Source organism: Pleurodeles waltl, chromosome 1_1 (genome assembly GCF_031143425.1).
Source record: "Pleurodeles waltl isolate 20211129_DDA chromosome 1_1, aPleWal1.hap1.20221129, whole genome shotgun sequence".
Taxonomy (NCBI): domain Eukaryota; kingdom Metazoa; phylum Chordata; class Amphibia; order Caudata; family Salamandridae; genus Pleurodeles; species Pleurodeles waltl.
In genome coordinates this window covers 795444483-795464717 of record NC_090436.1, presented here as the reverse complement: position 1 = coordinate 795464717, position 20235 = coordinate 795444483, and positions in this window count along the sequence as shown.

Below are 20235 nucleotides of genomic sequence, written 5' to 3'. Positions count from 1 at the left end.
GGAGCAGCAATTCAAAACAAGACACACACGAGCTCACCTTTTGCTATACGTTTGAATTTCTGTGTAAACACAATGATGTTACTGATGGACTTTTTTTCATAATATCTTCCCAATTCACAAGTTCATTAATAAATGCATACCTTTATATTACATACAGAGAAACTGCGGCAGTTACAAAGAAAACACAGGAACGATAAAATCAGTTTTAACAAAATAAAATGATGAACTGTCTCTACAAGGTCCCAAGTTATCTTCATTCAGACAACAACGTGAAGCATGAGCGTGAGAAGGCGCCAGCGACCACGCACAATGGGCCTATTCTTGCTCAAGACAGTTCATTGAAGCGGCTATTAGGCAGAGTGATGAAAGAGGCCCATATCAGTGAGGCAGAACCCACAATGACGCGCATAAATACGGTCATTGTAATGAAGAAAAATCATCAAGTTGCGATCAGTTAAGGGAGGAAGAGACAGCGGGTAGCTCCCACATTTCAAAACTGATGACAGGACGGATAGGATTTTGCAGGGCTTTGCAATAAACATTCTCAGCAAATGAATAAGGTTTTGTTCTAGAGAATTCTACAGGTACAAACCTGGGCATTCAGGCCCAGATTCACAAGAAGCTGGTGCATTAGTACTGATGCGCCAGATTTCTTGCACCCCCCCACCTCCACCTAACTACACCATGGGTGCGCTGTATTACACTATGGCGTCAAATTTTGACACTAGTACAGCAAAGTGCAAGGAGGCCTATTGATTTCAATGGGTGCGTCCTTTTCATGTCTGCTTTGAGCAGGCGTTAAAAATGACATCATAAATGGGCCATTTAAATCTTGTAGATTTCATTGCACCATTTTTGCGGGCCTCCTTACACCGGCGCAGGCATAATGTGGCGCAAGGGGTCACAAAGTGGCGCAATACATGTATTATTTGCCTTGTTGAGCTGCATTAGTGTTAAAAAAAGGAAGCTAATGTGGCGCAAAGAGGTGCTAGGGCCTTGTAAATCTCTCCTTTAGTCTGTTGCAGCACAGTGTCTTTTTATGGCGTGCTACGTTTACAACGTACCAAACTGACCTCACTGGATGAAGTAGAGATTTGTAACTTTCAATTAATTATTCTCTATTTCTCTGCATATACTTACCTCAATGTTTAGCACCCTTAGTAGAGTGGTTAGATGCCCCTCATGCCCTCAAGACCACCTCGATAGAGAATGGTCTGTTCTCTCAATGTGGATATTAGCTTTATATCTTTATAATGGCTCCTCTCACACTTCAATCCATGATGGAGAACGCAAAGCCATATCAAGGTTGCTTGAGAGCCTCAGTATACTGCTGGTTGTACTGACCACATTCTCATTGGCTTGGATACTCAGTCACATTTTGGTCTTCAGTAAGACTCAACTTTGTACACTTGGGACCTTCTTATTACATGAAACCATTATTGAATGCTCAAAGATATGTCTTCAGGTTAGCAAACTGGTCACTGGCAGAACATGATTCAAATGTGAATTTCATCTACCTGTATCTATTTCGCTAAGCTGCCATGGCATGCTTTACATTGTTTGGTTTCACTTAAATCTTTGTAAGAAGTATTATTTTCACTAACTTTTACAGTCTTACACCACCACCTTATATTCATCACCTGGGACCTGATGTACGAAGCATTAGCGAACAGCAATTCAGTGGCAATCTCACTTGTTATTGCAAACTGCGCAGAAGTAGCACAGCGTACTGAATAAATAACGATTCACCAAAATGCAAATGAGAATTAAAACTACTAGTAATGATTCCCAAACAGGGCATCGTAAAATGTATGTTCAAACTAGTTGCATATTAAGAAACAGTCACAAAAGCAGCACTCTATAAAAAAGAAACCAGAATAGCAGTCTTCTATTCCATAGTTAGAAGAATAAAATTATTGAACCCAGCAGAAGAGGAGGAGAAGAGAGAAACTACATGCAAAGAGTAAAGCTACTTGGCTCAACAGAGCAGAATGGTTGTGGTGAGTACAGGTTTGACAAACAAGTAATCCTGGACCTCATAGAAGAATGATGGTCTGCATTAGGCAGGCACACATGAGGCAGCAAGGAAACTCCCACATATCTACAAGACCTGTATTCACTGCATGTGTCCTGCACAAAACTATGGCAGGTGACATCTTCCAGAGAGCCATGTCTAGGGTATTCACAAATTTTCTGAATGCTAAGGTGTCCATTATAAATGCACAGTTAGCTTTAACAAATATATGTGAAAAGTGTCAAGAGTTCCATAAGAGTGTCACAATAAGAAGGAAAACCCACAAAAGGTTAAAAACCTTCTTGCAAATCTTAAAGCTCTTGATTGATGAGGAAGATTAATAATGATAGCAGATGGTATACTATGTCACAAATGTAGCAGATATCCCATCTGTCATATTATAAGTGATATAGGCTACAATGCACTTGTAATTGGCAGACAGAACATCCGCCACATTTGCGATGGCATATCCTGTCTGCAAAATTCTAAAAACGTCTATGCCTCTCAACCTAGATTGGGAACCTCAAGTACCGTCCTACAGATAGATCACTATCTTGGGAACAGCTTGTTATGAGTTTTGACCACACGACTTGTCATGGCATTCGTTTACTAAACAAAATGAATCATGATGTCCATTCAGGAGTGAGTAGGGAAGGGGGGTTCACAAGAGCATTCACTCAAGTTAAAACCCGTCCAAGCCGTCCATATTTAGACATTTTATCAATTCATCACAACACACATTATTTGTCAAATCATCTAATTTAGACATGAAAGGGACTGGAAACTAGGGAAGAAGGGTCAATGGCAGTTGAAAAAAAATAGACTACTAACTATTGCCTGGTTGAGAACTTCCTGTATCAGGAATCTATTTCCAGAACAATAGTGGTAGAGCACTTATTTAACCACACTGCACACATGCCTTCTTGCTGGCAACAATTCATAGTTCTATTGCTAAGAATTAGTCTTTGCCCCCACATAGATAGTCCACACTTTTGGGAATACTCTTTCTGCTAGACTTCTCTGGCATTTTGTCAATGTTTGTCTCTCTGATGCTCCTGTTTGGTAACATCCTGCTCCTTTGCATTGTGAGGAGCAGCTGTGGCATCCAGGTTAATGTCTGGGTTCATTACCATTTCCTTTACCCGGAATTAGGGTAATCCACTTTTGCTGTGTGATCAAAGTAAGTTCTTAAGTTCTTTTAACTAAAAAATAAGCCCTTGGCTAAACAATATATTATTGTGTCTGTTGTCTGACTGTTGAGTTCTGAGCTCCTGTCCCCTCACTAACTCCCTAATAAAGCTTTATCTGCTTGCTGTTGATACATTGAGTGTCAAGTGTGGAAGGGCATACTTGTCCCAGTGTGTAGAGCTATAGTACGATGAACCCCAGGACACCAGAGGCAAATGACCTAAACTACCATGAATGTAGCCCAGTAGTACTTGTCTGACACAAGATGATGTATTTGTTCAGTGTATGATGTTGGTTGCATTGAAGTATGTTGAAGAGGTGTTTGTGTGTGAATGTGATGGTGTTACACAGACATGGATAATGGGTATGTGGAAATAAGATGACTTGTGTTAACATGTAGTGAAAATGTGCTTGCTGATGATAACTGTATGAAGTTAGATTTGTTGGTTTTGTGGAGGTATGCTTTTGGGTCAGAAGATGTATTCTGTTTGGTAGGTAGTCTGGTGTATGATACTGGTTGTGTGGGTATATTATAGTATGTGTGTTAGTATATGATGTTTGTGTGATGATGTATGATGATGGGTATGTTGACATTAGTGCTGTATGAAATTTGCATAATTTGGTTTTGTGTAATTGCACAATTCTTTTGGGAAAATTACTTGAAATTAAGCATAATTATGCAAAACGCAAATAAATATTAGCACCAAACACACATGTACCCCACATAACAGCCGTAGATGTTCCAGTCATTTGCGTTGTTCCAACACTATATTTTGGCAGCAGAATTATGCTCTGAAGTGTAATATGGGAAATTTCACATAACAAGTGTAATTTGGATGCCTGAAATTACTCTAATTATGCCGCCATAATTTAAAATTTGCCTGGGCCTAGTTGCCATATGATGGTCAATGTGTTGGTGTATGTGTTTGTATATGATGGTGGGTTGTCCTTCTGCAGTTCCACTGTGTACCACCCTGCTCCACCACTTTAGATCCTCTATGTGCCCCTGCCCACCTGCAGTCCTTCTTTGTGCCATCAATGCCCCACCCACTGCAGCCTCTCTGTGTAAAATAGCCCCTCTGAACTAAGTTACTCTCACTAAGCTTTTTCTCACACATTTGTTTGTGCTACCCCGAAAAAACCCTCAAGCCCCGCTATCTGGCCCCATCCCCTCTGCAGCCCTTATTAGTGCCACCATCCCTCTATATCATGTGTGTGCTGCTGGCCTATTCCTGTGCAGCCCCCCTAAGTACAACACCAACTTGGCAGTCCTTCTCTGTGTGACTGTCCAAGTCCTTTATAATTTCTGTAGGGGCCACCCTACATTGCAGTAGCAACTCCATTGTGTACCACTAGCCTTCATCATTGATATAGCCTATAGGTTTGATGTTCATGAAAATTGGGAGATGTTTTATATTTATTTACTTTTAATACTCCTGGAAATTGGTGAGGTAGTTCTTACCTTCCTCCTTACCCCTGGATCATTTTTCTTAACTCTCCTCATGTTTATAGACATCAGAAGAGGTTACAAATATGTTGTGTGGGATAAATAGAACCCCCCAGGGTATTAGAGGCCATAACCCCTGACCTATCTTGCTCGAGGGCAGGGAGTTTGTAATTAATAATTACTACCTATGCCTTGCTCATGTCGGTGGCAGTGTATGCTATGACAGGAGCTCTTAAACCACACACTGAAACAGGTGATATGCAACTCAACTCGAGGAATGGGTCCCACGATCACTATTCCACTAGGATCTACCTGCACCTCAATGAGGAGGCCTTATAAGGAGGAAACGATCTGAGATTCTGTGTTTTCCGATCAAGAAAATACTTTAGCTTGATAGTACGGCCAGGAGCATTCCTCTAAGTTAGAAAAAAAGTCTATTTTTCGTGTGATTAGTATCTCTCTGGAGAGACACAGTAGGCAAGAAAATGAAGGATTGTAATGTGGTCTGGGAAATTAGTAGAAGCCTAGATTAATTCAAGCATTCCACCTACCATGTTTTTGTCTTTCTTAGTGAGATTCCATGAGTGTGATGGGTATGCCAGATGTGGGTCTATGCTCACTTTGCCATTACACTCGAGGTGCACTGCACAGATGATGCTCAAGAAGGCCCAACACGTTGGGGTTGCATGTGTTCTCATAGAGGGAGAGCCTGGCATGTCAGTTTGGGCTCCAGCATTCCAAATGAAGTCGTGGCAAATCTGATTTGCATATGGAACGGCACATTGGGTAAAAGCACAATGAACCGAAATGAACCCCAAGTAACTACCATCAGCTGAAATTAATTCTAGCAATCTGGATGCTGTGTGGTTCCGTTAAGAATCTTGCATTTGCATTTTCTATTTTGGAAGTTAGAGTCCATATACAGATGCTGCTAGCTCTCCTTTTAACAGTGTATGGAATCTAAACCTCAAGTATGTAAATTAAACAGACCAGGCTGTGAAGCATTGTTATTTTCAGTCATTTGAAAAGTGAAAGGTTCTATCAAAATGGTGGTTGGTACCTAAAAAAAAGCACAAATATAGAATAGAAAGAATAGCATTTTGTTATACCTCTCCCCGCACCGAGTCAGCAAGAGGTGGTTTCTTCGTCAGGTAGACATCAGTCGGGTCAGCGTCAATAAAGAGATGGCTCAGCCACAGTTGGGCTCTAAGATAACTGAACCAACTTAAAAGACATTAAAGCAAAGGAATCAGCATTAGCGCAATTCCTCTTTACAGATAGCCTATAAGGAAAAGAACACCTGGAACTGCAGTGTTCCATGAACAGGACTGCTAAGGTGTAGAGTGAGATCAAAAAGTGGACTTGAATTTCTAAGTGCAATCAGACTAAGCTAAACGTCATCAAGTATCTTCTCTCACCTCATTGGTCAGGAAATCGTACACTCACAGTAGTACCAATAGGCTATAAACTATAAATATAAAATGTAACTAAACAGTCTTTCACATGTTGATGATTGGATTCTCTTCTCCTGATCCCATCATCAGGTTCGTCAGGTAGCTTTCTTGTTGCAATCCTAGCTGTGGTCAGTGTGTCCACTGTTGGCTCCTGGGAACAAGCTTACAATGTAACATTTTCTAGTGCAAGACATTCTAACAGGCAATTCTCATGATAAAGTTTAAGACATTTACAAATCGCTTGGTCAGCGCCATGTAAACATGGTACAATATTAATTCTTGGCTTTCACAAAACATTTACGAACATTTTTTTTCCATGCCATGTAACTTAACATGAGGCTCTGTCGACTAGGCCCAAACCTCGAAATTGATCACTGCCTAATAGTATTTAAGCACATACATAGTTCTAAAATGTTAAAGCGACCCAATAATACATTTTATTCTTCATGTGTACATCATTTAGACCAGTGATACTCAAAGTACGGCCCGGGGGCCGCATGCGGCCCTTTTGACCTTTACATGCGGCCCCCAGGGCAGCAGTAGCACTAGGCTGCTGTTTACTCGACTCAACAGACAATACTTTATTTAAACATTATTAAAGATAACGAAAGCAAGTAAGGAATGTGTCCTGAATGCCTTAACTGCAGGAACACTTTAACTTTTTAAGAAATCGTGCAGCAAATGTCTGCAACTATGATAAGGGTTCTTAAAAATTCAAAAAGTGTATTTCATATACACGCAGGACCATTTCATTTTACTGCATCAGATTATATCACTGCATGGAGAAGTATTTTTTTTTAAGAACATTAGATTTCAAACATAAAATCCGAAACATTCATTCTTACCCACACCTTGATAACAATGCCAATAGTGAATTAAGAGCCAAGTCAGTTGTTATCTGCACTCTTTGATTGGCCTGATTTGCTATTATACATGAACAACTTCATAGTTTATTAAATCAAACACAGGAGAAGGGTTTGCATATCGCATGTACTGAAGTCATGCATTTGGAGGTCCTACTACATACAATAATGAAGAAAATGAAGGGAATGTGAAATAAAACAATTGCCTAGGATCACACAATTTGGTAAAGTGGGACGCTGGGATTGATGGCAGGTTTTCTGGTTTCACTTTGAGCGATTCAGCCACTAGATCTATATGCTTTGCTGCCCCCTACACCCACCATAACGCCACAACCCCTCCCATCCAGAGCCCCCTTCTACCTTTGATCGCCACGCTGCTAGCATCAGTGCAGCCCCCGGTCACACCACAGACCAATCTTTGAGGCCCCTGGGGAAATGTTTGTGAGTACCCATGATTTAGACCATAAACGTGAATTCATTATTAATTGTCGTACTTCTCATGGTGGCCATATCAGTGGGCACATTTTCCATCACACACACTTTTTTCTAGGTTTTCCTAATTTATGTAAATTCTTAACAGTTAATCAATGCAAATTTATTAGTAATTAATTCAGCTTTCACAATGGGAAAGACGTTTATGGGTAAAGTGGAGGTCCCTAAATTAAAAATGTAGTATTTGCTTCACTAGCATGTGGTCCCATGTGAAATTTGCCACCTTCAACCAGACCAGTTCTGAAGTTCTGAAGTAATAAAAAGCACTTTGCACTGTGCAAGTTGTAGTTTCATAAGGGGGGTGGAGGGGGAAGAGTATGTGGAAGGGTTAGGGAGAGCATAGTAGCAGGGTGAGATGAATGCAGGAGAATTTAGTATGGTTGTGTGGGAGGTCACAGAGGTAGAGTGAGGTTTGGTGACTTAGATGTGGAGGGAAGAGCTTAGGCAGAGATATTTAGGAGATGAAAGTGGTAGAAGGGATTTGGGATGAGTCAGAGTGAGAATGGAGGATAGTTTGATAGAGACATGACATAAGAGTGATGAGTAGATAAGTGTGATAAGATGAGAGCAGGAATTCATAGATATCTAGTATAACAACCCAAAAAAAAAAACAGGAGCCATGCAATGATCCACGAACATGCCAAGCACAGAAACAACATATACACATACACATACATATATATATATATATACATATATATATATATATATATACACACACACACACACTCACACACATATGCACATACAATACATAATTAGAATCATGGGTAAAAAAATACTTAGTCAGACAGGTTTAAAGAGTGTGTGTGTATTTTATTGTTATGACATAGTAGCAATACATATTTTCCAAAGAAACTATAAATAAATAGAAATATACATATAATCTGAAAAAAATATTTATCCACATAGGCATATGCAGTTCATAGTTGTTTGAAAAAGGTGGTTATGAAGGAAAGAGCCAACTCTTGAGTAGTTTTCTGAAGACAAGAAAGTTATCTGTGGCTCTTATAGTTGGGGGTAATGAATTCCATAGTTTGGCTGCTTGGACGGAGAAGGATGTACCACCTTTAGTCTTTTTCTTGTATGGTGGTGTTCTAAGGCGGGGTGCCAGTCTTGAGCGGAGTGTTCTTTGTTGGATGTATTTTGTCATTTTCTTTCTGATAAAAAAGCGGTCCTGTTCCATGTATAGCTTTGTGGGTGATACAAAGCAGCTTGAAAGTGCATCTTCTGGCAACGGGTAACCAGTGTAGTGCTCTCAAGGCAGGGGAGATGTGGGCTTGCGGCTTTATATGCAGTAGTAGCCTGGCTGTGGAATTCTGGATACGTTGTAGTTTTTTCATAACAGATATAGATGATCAATGGTAGAGGCTATTGGCATAATCCAGTTTGCTCATCCCAAACCTTTGGGTTGAGTAAATGAAGGATATACTGCCAATTAACACCTCTGGATTTATTTTCTCCTCCACCCCTCCATTACTCCAGTCTAACTAACAAACTCTCATATCCGCAGCTCAAATTAACTCATAATAATACTAAAACTGTACTCATTATTTAACGATACTAATCCATCACTAATTCTTGTTGGGTTCCGGAGTAGCGTGCTACTCATCGAAAAGCGCTTCAACGCCTCGTCAGGGGTAGTAAGCGCTATATAAATACGATTACAATTACAATTACAATTACAATATCAGCTCTTAAGTTCTAATTATGTTGCACAATAAGCCATGCCTGGTGAAGGTGGCATACATCACAGGGACCTTACTTGACAGCTAGACACTTGGCTTTTTTTAGGTCTTGACTTTGGATAGCTTTAGCTACCTGTTGATGAAGGCCTATTGACTCCAAATACATTAAAATATAGAGATACAGAGGACTTTAAGTCACACCTAGCTCTTAATTTGATGGCTTTTTGTCGATCCAATTTACCTGGTTCATATTCAATGTTTTTCCTCCCTATTCTTTGTTTGTCCCGACTTTGTACACTAGAATGGTGCATTAGAAAATAGAAAATGGCTGTCATGTTATGATGCATGCATGCATGTGCATCATCACGCTGTGGCTGGCATGACATCATGGTGCATATTCACTCATTCATGATGTAGCGTGCACATTTAAATACAATCATGCTTTTTTTCTGATACTGAACAGCATCGTCAAAAAGCATCAGCTCATCCAGTAGAAAAGTCAAATGGTACACCCCATTGACTGTGCCAATGATTGTTTTAGAATGTGCTTGTGTTGAGAACCACACACCCTTTCTCCCTTCTATATCTATCCCTATTCCACAAACAAATGTCATGCAGATTGTTCTAATCTACATCTTCTACCCATTAATTTCTTTTCAATTTCACTTCCATGTTCCTTCTATATCCCCTGCAAACATGTGCCATTGCTCTTTGAAATAGAGCTGCTATGCTGAGCGATTGCTTCCCATTCACTTAACTTAGTCTTTGCTTTTTCTCCTGCCCCCTCAATTTGGAGGCAGGAAAGAAGAAAGAGAAAGAGTGTGCGATATGGGTGGAAAGAAGGATGATGATCCTTCTCAGCTGCTGTTGATGTACTGCCCTCAGGGAGTGGAATAATTGAAAAAAGGAAATAGGGACATAGGGGCTTGCTTGGAATTCAAAGCAGCTAAGCACTAAAACTAGGAGCGTTGTTTACAAGGTTCCATCATGTTTTTTGATGCAGAGGTGGTGCTAAGAAGTTCTTTACACTGCTCCAGGTTCAGTTGTGGCTCACTAAAGGGGCGGGGCAGTGGGAGGAGGGATAAACATAAAATATATTTTTTTTTAAACACATACCTGGACACATACCATCGCCGCTGCCAACACCACTGCGCTGCTTCTCTGTTGCAGGCACAAGTTCCCAGCCAGGGCACTTAAAGGCAGGCTGGGAGCCTGTGCATGCGCTCTCCAGCCCTGCAACACAGTGCTGGGCTGGAGAGAGCCCTGTGCACATGTGTTTGACCGTCCCGAGACAGCTGGCTAAACATACATGCGCACTGAGGGGGAGTGCTGTGCACTCCTTCTCCGTGTTCGTCAGAGCCCGTGGCCTCACAACTTTACAAGAAAATGATAATAAACATGGATTATTGTAGTTTTCTTGTAAAGGTATTGCAGCTGCCGCTGCTGGCGGGGCAGCAACGCTTCTTCGCCCTAGCGGAGGAGCTGCTGCTGTCCAGATTTGCAAACTGAAAAATTGGTCCCAATGCATCAGTTTGTAAAGCCTTGATTCACATTATACCTGCGCCAGGTATAATGTATGCAAGAGAGACATTCCTGGGCAAAACGTTACGCAGGACTGACGCAGTGAAATTTTCATTTCACTGCACCATTGTGCAACTTCACTGCGTCAAAATGTTAACGCCTGAGAGCAGGCATTAAACTGATGCAAGGCATTTGTCTATGGGAGCCTTACTGAATTGCTGGACTAGCGTCATTTTTTTATGCTAGTCCAGAATTGCATCAGTTTAGCGCCACAGATACCTCAGAATTTCTGATGCATCTGTGGAAATGTGTGCCATGGAGCTCTGTATAGTGCATCAATGACGTTGTTAGCGAATCGCTGGCCAGCGCAAGAAATCTGACGCATCAGGCCGATGCGTCAGTTTCTTGTAAATGAGGCCCTATAAGCGCTGGCAACTTATATATAGCAGCTGGGTTGATAAATTGTACAAACTCTTGCAGGTAGCTGCATGTGTGTATGGCTGTACACTCTTGGTCCACAATCTGTCTTCTTAGCGGTGAGTGGAACTGAGGGGTTTTGTGAAATTTATTTCAACTGTTACTAAAAATTCTGTGTCTGGGACTCTGAAAAGGCATGGATGCATTCAACTTGTAGTCCTCTGTTGACATAGATGATACTATTTGGAGGATTGTGTCACATTCTTTCAGGCCTCTAAAAAAGTCCCAAAATCTAGGCTTCTGAAATATTTTAGTTTTTTTTTCAGCTGTGATATTTCATTGTTTTTGTTTATACTCCTGGGAGAGACGCCATCTGTTGACCCTAGCATTGTTTCTCATGACATTCTGAATTTGTAGACTCTGTTTTTTATTCTAATTAATTTTATGTGCATTGGCTACCAGATAGTGTTTACATTTGCCTATGAAGCATCATATCATACACCATCTGCAGAGTCAAATTGAGCTCTTCTCCTGTTTACGGTGCAGTCACTACTAACCTTAAGATAGCACCAACTGCCAGACTGCCAGCACAAAATTTGCAAAATTTGGCACTGTTGTAAGAACCAATATAGATATACACATATATATAGAAATCCTAGTGGCAGTCGCCACAAGGTAGTTATAGGTAGGACCTAGTTTGTAGAGAAAAAGCAATTTTTGTTTTGCTAATAACTTTGGTGCCGCTTGACAAATCTTCACAAAATTTGCCAAGAAAATATGACGCCCATTTGACCTACTTTCTGGAAATTTTAAGGGTGATCTATCAAGGGGGGAGAGGGGTGAGAAAAATGGGTATGTCCCAAAACACTTTTTCCCCATTCATTTTTCCATAAGAAAAATTGAACAGCGACAGCGCTGAAACTGCTGGACGGGATTACACCAACTTTGGCAGAAAGGTAGGTCCTAGTCCAGAGAGCAACCTTTTTTTGCTGTGGTGTAAATATTTTCAGTGGTTTTTGTGAAATTAAGGGGAAAACAAATTTGTATATACAGGTATGTGAAGGATTTGTGACCCCTCCCGATCTCGTGCTTAGATCTGATTGGCTGTCAACACTTTAACCAGGAAGTCTTGGAAGCCATCTTGGGACTCAGCAGCCGAGTCCCAGAAAAAAAAAGTTAAGAAAAAAGAAAAGGGGCCAGAGTACAGACACCCTGGCCCTTTATCTCTGGTGGTGGGATGCCAGAGGGACCCTTCCCAGGGCTCAAAATCATTTTATTTTAAATTTTCACTGCGATTTGCAGCGGATCGTTTGAACATTTTTTTAAAAATGCGAACCGCAGCCTCCAGTGCTTCATCTTTTTCAGGTCCCAGGGCCAGCCTTTTATTGTATCCAGGTGGCCTCTCCGCAGCCCTGGGGACCGTTACCTTCCCAGGGCGAAGCTGTAATTATGTGCTGTGGGGCCACGTGGCACCCAGGGGACCACCACCTTCCCAGGGCTAAAGTAATTATTGGCGTGGAGGAGGCACGTCGGCCTCCCCCACAGCCTGGGGACTGCCACCTCCCAAGGCCTTTAATCAATTATCCAGCGGAGGCCACTCAGCCCCCGCATTGCCACGCGGACCACCACCTACCTGGAGCTTTATGAATTAAATAAGGGGAGTGCCCACTGCCTCCCCAGCCCTGGGGACTGCTACCTCCCCAGGGCTTTCCTAATATTCAGTGTGTGGGGGGGAGCAGCCATCTCCACTGCCCCCGGACGATCACCTCCCCTGGGCAAACATTAAAAAAAGTGCATTGGGTCCATTTCAGCTCCTGGTTTGTCCTGGGGTGCCCACCCCCGGAACATAGCTGTTTTCTGTGGCTTGACTACAGCTTTGACAGCTGCAGCCAAGTCACAGCAAACAAAGTCCGCTTTATGACAGCAGGACCTGTCAAACAGGTCCTGCTATCAGAAATTGGAGTTTTGATCTCTGTTCGCTGCATGCAGATATGCGTGCAGGGAACAGAGATGAAAGCATTGTCTCAGCAACTTCGGATCTGCTACTTAAAGCAGCTCCTTGGTTGCTGGAGCAATAGGACCGCGGGGGGACCTTGAGCCCCCCCCCCGCATTCCCAGATAGACCTTAAAGGGCATATAATAAAATACATTTAAAAATTAATCAGGGACTGTGGGGGAGGCATTGAGGCTCCCCTCCGCAGTCCAATATAGCCCATAAAAGGCTTAAAAGAATATATTTAACAAATTAATAGCTCAAGTGTGAAGGTCACAGACCTTCACATTGAGCAGTGGGGGTTCAAGTCAAGTATATGCCTGGTCATTTCCCTCCTTTATTATTTTTTTTGAAGTGCAAATATTTAAGGCTCATACTGAAAGGTGATCTTACTCTTTTTAAATGAAAAATACATTTTTCTTTTCAAATTGTGCAGAAATATCTCATATATCTCATGTATGCCATACATCAAAACCTAAAAAACTCTCTTTCTCTCTTCCTCTCACCCTCTTTATCTCTCTTTAAATCTCTTTCTCCCACTCACACACCCCCTCAGATACTTCCATACCCACTCACAGACCCACTCAGACTCTCACACTCACAGACCCACTGACACCCTCATGCACACACTCACAGACCCGCGCACCCACTGACGTACCCACCAAAACACTGATGTACGCACTGTCACACCCAAACAGACACTCTCACAGCCACTCACCCGAAGATACACCCTCTCACACCTATTCTCACACCCAGAGAGGCCACAGCCAACTCCCGCTGTGCACAGCCAAAGGGCCGTGCCCAGAGGAGAGTTGGGTGGTTAGGGGGGGTGACTGCAGGGTCTGGCTTCGGCCAACCCCTACCGCGTACGGCCAAAGGCTGGGTGTGGCAATGTTAGATTAATGTAAGGTAATTTAATATTACTTAATGTTGAAAACGTGTTAGAAATTCACTGAAAAAAACTAAGGTTACAGGGACATTATAGTTAGGAAATGGAATTGAAAAAACCCTTTGATATTCACTACAAAAACAGAGGGACGTTATAGTTAGGTTCAGATTTTACATGCACATAACCATAAAAATTCAACAGTTATAGTTATACTTATCTGAAGACACTATAGCTCATGCTCCAAGGTAACTATATCTTGTGCCCTCGCCATGCAGTGCTATTTACCCACATATTACATCAGTAGTGACATCTTCTATGACATCATTTAGAATATAACTCCAACATTTATAATAGAACTATTGATGAGAAAACTGTGCATGGTGGGGGAGTGAGCTATAGTTACCTTTGAGCACGATTTATAGTGTCTTGAGATAAGTATAACTATAACTGTATAATTTCAATGGTTTGTGCGGGTAAAATCTGAACCCAACTCTAACATCCCACTAATCTTTGGATTTTTAGTGTAATATAATATATATTATATACACCGCCATCTGCTAAAAAAGCAGTTTAAAACAGACTAATCTTCCCCACCCGAGCATTAGAGTGGGGCTTTCTCCCCACTTATAATAGCTCCGAAGGTATCTTGGTTGTGGAATGTCAGAATTTATCTTAATAACTGGAAGATTATACATCTGCCGCAGGCTCTCAACGTACTGAGCAGGGTCTTTTTTGGGGACACAAGCAGTTGGCACAAGGGATACAGACCATCTGTCATCCAGACTGCGAAACCATCACACCTGACCTCTGACACTGGCTTTCCTAAACTGCCTTCTTGACTTGTGATCTTGGACATATCGCAGGATCCCTTTGTTCTTCCATTCCGCTGTTTTGTTTGGTTCTTGAAAAGTTGTGCACAGAAACAAGGCATCTTGATTTGTCATTATCAGCTGGGGGATACTTGGACTATATTCATTGTTATGATGTGTTGTATTTTATATGAGTTTTGGAAAGCTGTTGGACACTGGGGTCTCTTAGCGCTATCCAAGGTAAACCAAAGATGGTTAAAGTGCTTTATAGAACATACAGGTGGTAATCTATGGTACTTACTGTGCGTCAATGTAAAGAGAGGGGGTACCAGAGTCCAGCAGCACAACCCAACCTGCATCTTGTAAACTTTGGCATTTCAATTTGAAGTTTAACACATGGATTCAAGTTTAAAATATGAAAGGTTGTCCAAGGCTAATTTCTAAAAACTGTAAAATCATTGTTCACAAACACTGAAGATTCAATGAGTTATTGATTAGGTGTATTGATATAATGCCCTGCGATCTCCTCTTCAAACACCCCATCAGACCTCAGAGAGTGACGAGGGTTGGTACTCACGGTCCATGAGCAAGACTCAAGTGGAGTTGAAATGCGTTGGTGGTTGCTATTCTTGTCAATAAATCTGCCTAAAGGAACTTTGGAGTGTGGTAAATTACCTTTTGGACACAAAATATATTCAATGAAAAAAAGGGACTCTATAGTTAGGTTCTGAATTTACTTGTACAAAACCATAGAAATTCAGCAGTTATCGTTAGAGTTCTTTGAAGTAACTAAACTTTGTGTCCTAAAGTAACTATAAGTCACACCATCACCATAAATGTAAAAAAAAAACACAGTGGCCTGTGGGGGCAGGATAATAATAACCTCCCCCCCTACGCCTGATAGAGGGGTCCCAAAGCCCCCACCACCACCAAAAACAGTGTTTTTTTAATCATGAATTTGTGGAGGATCCATCCTGCTGATAACAAAAACAGCTGTCTCTGGCCTTTTTTTTTTAAACACCCCAGGGTGTGCCAGGGCCAAGGTGGGTGGTGAATACAGTTTGATGATGGGAGAGGGACATGTGGCCACCATTCCGTAAGCCCTGAAAAAATACTTGGGATGCCATCCTCTGGGTCCAGTATATTAATATTAAAGGTGGGGGCGTGGCTGCCCCCAAACCTTTGACAAGTCCCAGGGGACCCATCCCTGCAGCTGATAAATTACTAGTAAGGTTTGCTGCCTCCCCTTTCTCAAGCCTTCAACAGGCCCCTAGGACCAATCCGTGGGGCCGATAATTTACAGAAGGAGAAGTGGCATGCGGACTCCTCCCTGAGCTGATGATTGGCCCCAGGGACTCCAGGGCCGATATGGTGCAATGTACTGGGGACCCCATCCTTTGGGACATTATATTCTCCCAGGCAGAAAACAGAACTGGGAGTAGTGACAAAGGTTGCTGTCGCCCTGGCAAGAGCACAGTTAGTGAGCCGACAGCCACCAGCACCCAGTATGGCTGTGGGTTGTAAAAGCTGGCTTGTGGGTGCCCTGGGTGAGAATTAGACATCCACCAAAATGTAAAAAATGGTCAGCTCTTCACAGGGGCCCCAGCAGGGGCCATAGCAGCCCTTGGGCTCTCCCCATGGCCCCAGGAAAGCAAGCTTGTGGGTGCCCCAGAGTGGAGAAGTGTAGAGTGGAGCGGCGTATACTGAAGCGGCATACATTGGAAGAGCGTACACTGGAGAGTGGTAGAATTAAGTTGCATAGAGTGAAGCGGCATAGTGTGTAGTAGCCTACAGTGGCAAAGGATAGAGTAGCATAGAGTAGAGTGGCATAGAGTGGAGGGAAGTACAGTGTAGTGGCGTACAGTGGAACAACATATACTTGGGTGGCGTAGAGTGGAGCATTGTAGAGTGGAATACTGTAAAGTGGAGTGTTGTAAAGTGGAGTGGGGTAGAATGTAGTGGGGTAGACTGTAGTGGCGTGCAGTGTAATAGTGTACTGTGGAGTGGGGTAGAGTGGATAGCTGCAGAGTGGAGTTGGGTACAGTGGAATAGCATAGAGTGTGGTGGCATAGAGTGATGTGGCATACAATGGAATAGATGACCCTGAAGTGTTGTGGAGGAATAACATGCAGTGTTACTGGAGTATAGTGGAGTGACATGGAGTGGAGTGGCATATAGTGGAACAGCATAGAGTTGAGTGGTGTACAGTGGATTGGTATGTAGAGGAGTGGCATAGAGTGTAGTATGGTAGAGTGGATTGGTGTGGAGTGGATTGGCTTAGATTGTAGTGCCATAAAACAGAATGATGTAAAGTGTAATAGCATACAGTGGATTGTCATACAGTGGAGTGTTGTATAGTGGAGTGGTGTACAGTGGTGTGTCAGTGGTGGCCAGAGAAATAGTGTACAGTGCAGTGGCATACACTGAAGTGGCGTACAGTGGAGTGGCATAGAGTGGAACAGTATAGAGTGTAGTGTCTTTGAACGGAGTTGTGTACAGTGGAACAGCATACAATTGTACAAGTAGAAGGGCACACAGTGTATTGGCACACAGTGTATTGGCACACAGTGTCATAAAATGGAAGGCATAGCATGTAATAGCATACAGTGTAGAGGTGTAGAGTGGAGTGGTGTTGAGTGGAATGGGGTAGAGTGGAGTGGTGGATTAGTGGACAGTGGAGTATACTGGAGTGGCGTAGAGTGGATTTGTGTAGAGTTTAATAGCGTAGAGTGGAGTGGCATAGAATGGTGTAACATGGAGTGTAGAGGCATACAGTAAACTATGGTAATTGAAACAGACGGTAGTGTGCAAGTGTGTTAATGAATGTAGATGTAACGTGACAGGAAAATAGATTATTTGGTGTACATTTTAACTTTTGGTAGTATGTGTGAATAGTGTAAGTAGAGTTAAAGTTATATTTTTAAAATACTTTGTTATATATTGTGCCATGGTATACCGTTGTACCTGGGTGGTATGCCTCGGTACATGGGCATAATAAGACAGTATGTGATTGGCTAATGGCTGTGTTTACCAATGTAAAAGGCACCCATGTTGTTTTCTTTGTCTGCATCCTGGGTTTCTCTGCATTCTGGGTTAGGGATCAAGGTAAGTCGTTTGTTTTATTGTTGTTTCCTACCTATTACTACTTATTAAAGCGGTAATAGGTAGAAATATTTATTTATAATTTTCTAGATTTTTACAGCAGTTTAGGGAGAACTGTACATTTTTGTTTACAATTTTTGTAAGTAGTAAGGTCATTTGTTGGTATTATCTTTGTACTCTGTAGACTTTTTAGTGAATATTTAAATATGTTAAAAATGGAAAGTACACTTTAGTGCACTATATTTGTAAAATATGGGATACTACAGTATACTTTTCATTTTTTAACGTATTTAGTTATTTTTTCATGTATTTTTGGTAGCGCTGAACTCCATCAGCTGTACTCCAGAGGTTGTACCGCAGGACTCCATACGTTTTTTAAAAAATATATCAAAACTTAGAAACATTTTTCCTTACCTATCACCACTGGCCCAGACAAGATCCCAGGCGATCTATACAAATCAAGACCAGATATATGGGCACCATATCTCAACCTTATCTGCAATGCTATTGCAGCAGGGGCCCCCGCTCCTCCCACTTGGAAAGGGGCCGAAATAGTACCCATTTTTAAAAAAGGAAATCCGAACATCCCTGCCAATTATCGTCCGATTAGTCTCCTTGATAACTCCCAAAAAATCTATGCTAAGCATCTTTTGCTCCATCTTGAGGAATGGATTATGGAGTCCGAAGCTCTTTCTGACCTACATGCAGGATTTAGACCTGCAGTGAGTACAGTTGACCAAGTCCTAAGATTCATGTCAGTAAAATGGAAGAATGTTGACCTGGGGAGGGGTAATCTCTATGTGGTCTTCATAGACCTCAGAGCCGCATTTGATTTGATCCCCAGGAACCTGCTGTGGTCAACATTATCAAACATGGGAGTGCCATCTGGTCTCCTGAAACTCATTGCTCAACTGCATGAAAATACTTTCGCTCAAATTAGATGTGGCCGGGGGGTGAGTTGACTGACCCCGTAGCTATTAAAAAAGGAGTTAGACAGGGATGTGTTCTGGCACCCACTCTTTTTTTGCTATATATCAATAATTGCATCCACTACCTAGAGAACTGTATAAATGACTCACCTAAATTGGTTGGGAAAAAAATCCCGTGTCTGCTATATACAGATGACACAATTTTGATATCTAAATCACCAATGGGAATCCAAAACCTGATCAACCAATTTTGTGTTTTTTGTAGTGACTATGGTCTGGACGTAAACATTAAGAAAACAAAACTCATGATATATAGTACCTCCAAGAAACGCTCGCGCGTTAGCATAGAAATGAACTCGATTCCATTGGAGAAAGTAGAAGAGTTTGACTACTTGGGTTTCAGACTATCGACCACAGGCAAATGGATGGCAGCCATTGACAAAGGGGCTCTCATTATAAGCCAGAGAGGTGGGGCCCTTGTCCGTAGATCGAGAAAGGCTCCGAGTCCCCCCTTGAACATACTTGCAGAGATTTACAATGTCCAAATCAGAGCAGCGGCCCTCTATGGAGCGGAACTTTGGGGGTCCCACAAAAACCTTGATACTCTGCAAACCAAGGAAAACCATTTCCTTAGACAGATTGCCCGGCTAGGTATGGGCTCACCAATGACCCCTCTAAGACTAGACCTAGGTCTAAACAGTATCAAAACCACAGCAGCCCTAAGGCCTCTCTCCTATTGGATTCGCTTATGGAAATCTGTTGAACTCGAACCATATAGGCTGGCTATAAGAGAGCTCATAGCCACCCCCCAGGCGCTGGAGAAAATCCCATGGCTGAAGGAAATGAAATCTGCCTGGGTCAAAATAGGTTTTCCTTCCTACTGGAACTATCCAGATCAAATCCCCGATAATGCAAAGAAACTTGTCACAAAAAGATATTGGGAGAAAGTTAACGAAGACTCCTTGCACCAAAAAGGGGCGGGCAGGCTAACAATGGAATTTCTCCAATTCAAGCACGAGCCCTGGCCTGAGAACTTCTTGAACCTTCCCATGCCTCCGTACGCCCGTGCTTTATATCTCCAACTAAGATATGGTACACTGCCTATTAATGGTTTCACGGCTCACTGGTCATCTAACATCGCTCCAAATGATAGATGTTTCTCTTGCCATAATTGTAAAGAAACAATAGAGCATATACTATTTTTCGGCCCTCTGTATAAAAGTCCCAGAGGGAGGTGGATCATTCCCCTCTGCAAAAACATGTCATTACATGATAGAGCAAACGCCACCAGAATCTGTACATACGACTCATCCTCCGTGGTAGCTATTACAGTTACCAAATTTTTAGCGGAGTCCTGGTACATCCGGCGTAGACTTATTGTTTCAAAGGGCATGTGAGCCATCCTGACATTAGTCGCCAGAAGGAGTCT